The 4,344-nt window shown below is 30.4% G+C and overlaps 1 long non-coding RNA gene across 1 annotated transcript; it reads left to right on the top strand.

Annotated features, from left to right (window-relative positions):
* The first annotated feature begins 643 nt into the window (after positions 1-643).
* LOC143232900 (uncharacterized) lies at positions 644-2,765 on the top strand. The gene is made up of 2 exons (XR_013017861.1): positions 644-852; positions 2,402-2,765. It is a non-coding gene; the product is annotated as an uncharacterized LOC143232900 (long non-coding RNA).
* The last annotated feature ends 1,579 nt before the right edge of the window (positions 2,766-4,344 follow it).

Below are 4,344 nucleotides of genomic sequence, written 5' to 3'. Positions count from 1 at the left end.
TGGTATAAAAAATTTATGTTTTCTTAAAGTTTTAACATTGTGAATATGGATTAATAAAATAAGTATAAGATTGAGTCATGACGAGTACCTTACCATAATTGTCTTACATTTAATGTAAGATATACATACTTTGTCACATGACAAAATTAAAACCATGTAACTTGTATTATAATGTTACAAGAAAGAGGCTACATCAACACTGTGAGATAATAAATTATGTTTTTATATTTGGTTACGGTTTTATTAGCATTCATTTATTATTCCTTCTATTGTCCAGCTTATCTCTGAATTTTTAATTGCATTAAAATAACAGCTTACCTTCTAAATGATCATGTTTAATTTGAGTACACATGCATGTAGTATGAACCTGGCATCAGTTTTCCCTGGTGGTGATGTACAGATATCATAAATGTTGTACATTATGAAAATTACAGTTACATGGTTTGTAATCTTGTGATCTAACAAGTGAATGATAACCTTACATTGAGCTTTCACAAGATATTGATGAACATTATTATTACTGATTATTATTAATTGTTGTTAGTGATTTTGTTGTTGCTTTTTACTCCTGATTCATTTATTAATTGAAATATTTATTATTCTGAATTTATATGTTGTATTGTTCATAACATTAATTTCCCTAGCCTCACACACATTCATTTACTGTGTGGTAAGTTATCAACTTTGTATTTCAATAATTTAAAAGTCACCCTTTGAATTTCTGTGATTGTCAAAGTATTATTTTTTTTTTGTTCTATTCTGGTTGTAGTGGCAAATTACTCTAGACCATTGCAACATCTTTTTTCTACTGATGTCTTTTTCCAAAACAACATTACTTCCTCTCACCCAGAGGTATCTCAGTCCTGGTTTGCCCTTTAAGCATTGCTATAAAATGTTTGCTATCAGTGCACCAGTCTTTTCTACTCCTTTATTTTCTCACCATTTCAGAACATGTGCTGATCATGTGACCACCCTCCATCAATCATATTGTGTCATTTATTACTAGCATTGCTAACTACTTCTGCCACTCTAGCACTATGCTAACTTTCTCAGTTAGCATTCTATTGTATAGACATGTGTTTTTATATCATTCTTCATGTAACAAACTTTGGACCATGACTGATCACAAATTAATATCACTTTTAACTTGTGTTTGATTTCTGTTGTTTCTACTTGTTTGTTTTCAATAAACTTCTGTTTTCTAATTTGTTAATATATGAATTTGAGATTTAACCCTTTTGCCCTGGGTATCCTTTACTGTGCATGAAACAAAGTTTTAGTGTCTTATGTTCAAAATTTATTAATGTGCTTTTATGACTACATTAAATGAATTAACAGAGTGTAAAGTTTCAACTAATAATCCATATTTTAATTCTTTAAGTTTTAAGGTATTAATTCTGCAGGGTAATATTTAAAAATACTGCATTTCTCCAAGTGTGACACTTTTCTAGGCATCTTTTCTCATCTGTTTTATCCATCACCCATTCATAAAGTACAAATTTAAAGTTACTCACTGTAAAATTTTGATTGCTCAGACAAAACATAATTTTCAATTTTGTATGGTTACAAAGCTGTCATAGAATATCAGACCCCTCTTGCTGTACCCACCTGTCACATCCTCATTTTGTTAATAGTTGTCTTTTACATTTAATTATATTTTACCTGTAACTAATAGAAAATCAAGGTTTGATCTATTAAGTTACATCTGAATAGACAAGTGTCAGTTTCTCTTATAATACAACATTTGTTACCATGGGAATCACAACAGGTAACTTGGATGAATTTGTAACAGCTTTTGTTGCATAGTTAGAAAAGCCAGAAAAATTGTAATTGTTTGAGAAACGTATCTTCCTTTTGCATGTTATTAGTCTATGTTCTTTGGTGTATTAGTTAATTAACAAAATATTTCGTACATTGTTATCATTACTATAAAAATATGCTTAAGTGTTCTCAACATTTGACACCAAGAAAAAAAAGAAATTGGATAAGTACTTTATTTCTTGTTTTTCCTGTTTATTCTTTATTCAATACTCTAAAGGCAATTAAAATGTAAAAATAGAGATTCTGTAAGGTTAGTTAAGATTAGATTAGGTGAAATGAATAATAATAATAATGTAATAAAAATGTTTTACAAGACTAGAATGCAAGCAACTAGGTAGTAAGTAGTTCATGAGTAGTGTAATTCAATAACATAATGAGAGCTATGTGCATATTGAGTGATGCAACTTATAATGGCACGAATAGTAGTTACAGTTCAAAGGGTAGTCAAACGGGGAGAAAAGTAAAGTTTAATTGTAAATGGATGTATACTGTTATGAGTATAGTTTCATATTACAATTTGAAATCATTTTGGAAAGAAAAGAAGAGTAATTTTGATTTATTTTACATTTTTTGGACAAAGTCTCCCACTCTCACCTCTAGAAGCAGAGACAGAACCTTCTGCAACTGTAATTAATGAGAACAGAGGCATCTATTTTACTCCAACATCATGAAAAGATCCCACGTGAGATGGACCTGTTCCAACCAATTAGTTTATTATTTTATCTATCAATACCCATCTGGGAAAAGCTGATGATTTTGATATTATGGGTATCACTGAGACTGGATTAAGTTTGAACAATTTTGATGAAGGAAATTTGTTTGAAATACCAATCTACAGATTATTTACTAGATACAGAATATTGAAAAAAAAAAGTGGGAGTAGTAGCTTTATGTGTGAGGAGTGAACTACATTCTGTTGAGTTAGAATATATTAAAGATAACAGCAATAAGGTTGAGTCAGCTTGGGTTAGTGTTAATGGATATCAATGAAAAGATGTTATTATGGGATATTTTAATTTTAGGGTATCGATTGGGATAATTTTGCATCTGACAATGAGAGGGATAGGCTTTTGGAAATTGTTCAGAATTCTTTTGTACACCAATTGGTGACAGAATTTAGAATAAAGGAATCTATATTCTATATTAATTTCCAAAGTCAATAGGATAGAGTTGCAGTTGGTGAGCTTTTCAGTACATGCAGATATGGAACTATTAGATTTGGTATTTTATTATATGTAAAATTGAAGACGAATTGTATCCTAATTCCAAATTTTGTTAAAGATAATTTTGATGGAATGAAACATTATCTAGTTCTGTTGATTTGGTTAAAGAGCTGGCAGGTGATCTTGAACAGATGTGGTAAGAACTTAAGGTAAAAAATTGATATGTATACATGACATGCATATTGATGTAAAATATATTATTTGAAGTTCTGAAACTGTAAGACTAAAATTGGGAAACATGAAAATTGATAAATCCATGGACCAGACAACTTTTATCACAGAGTTTTAAAGAAACTTAAAGATTATATTTATGAACCACTAGCTAATACTTTTTATGAGTCATTGAGTAGTGGAAGAGTATTAGAAAACTGGAAGTTGGATGTTGGTCTAATATTTAAAGAAGGTGATAAACATTTCCCAGGCAATCATAGGCCAGTTATTCTTGATGATGAGAAACCCACTTAAAGTAAAAATGTATCTCAGGACAGCTGGTATGATTAACCTGAAAATGACCTAAGAAGGTTGTAACATTCTTCTCTGCTTTATTAATAAAAGTGTTAATATCCATACCAGCCATCCTGAGATATATAGGCCAGTTAATCTTAGATCAGTAGTTGGAAAGTGTTTGGAGTGTGTAATTAAAGATGTATTACAAATTTACTTAAAGCAGATTAACATAATATGAAAGAGCCAGCATGCTTTCAGTAAGGGAAAGTCTTGGTTAACAAATATTGTGACATTCTTTGTGGATGTTACTGAAAGAGTTAATTAAGGAAATACCATGGATTTGGTTTACCTTGATTTTCAGGAAGCATCTGATGATAAGATGCCTTACAAAACACTCGCTACAAAAACTAAATATGTGGTTCTGGGAGGAATGTTGTTAAATTGGATAGAAAACAGTAATAAATGGAATTAGATCTGACTGGGTCATACAAACAAGTAGTGTGTCTCAGGGCTCTTTACTGAGTTATCTGCTATTTGAGACTTGCATTAATGATATTTATTCTGGAATGAGTAATGAAATTTTGAAGTTTGAAAATGACATCAAGGTTTTTGGGGTTGTTAACGGCATCAGAGATGCTGCAGACTTACTAGGAGATTTCGATCATTTAATGTATTGGGCCAATACATGGCAGATGTTTACATGTCCAAAATGTGATGTGGGTTTTCTCAATTCAAATTATTCTTAAAATTTAAATATGAATATATTAAATACTGCAGGTAAAAAAAATATCATGATGTTGTGATAGAAAAAAATCACTTAAGTCACCTAAGCAGTGTATTGTAGCTAGCAATA

This window comes from Tachypleus tridentatus, chromosome 11, assembly GCF_004210375.1.
Source record: "Tachypleus tridentatus isolate NWPU-2018 chromosome 11, ASM421037v1, whole genome shotgun sequence".
Taxonomy (NCBI): domain Eukaryota; kingdom Metazoa; phylum Arthropoda; class Merostomata; order Xiphosura; family Limulidae; genus Tachypleus; species Tachypleus tridentatus.
The sequence above is the reverse complement of the archived record's forward strand: the minus strand, read 5'-3'. Positions and strand labels throughout refer to the sequence as shown.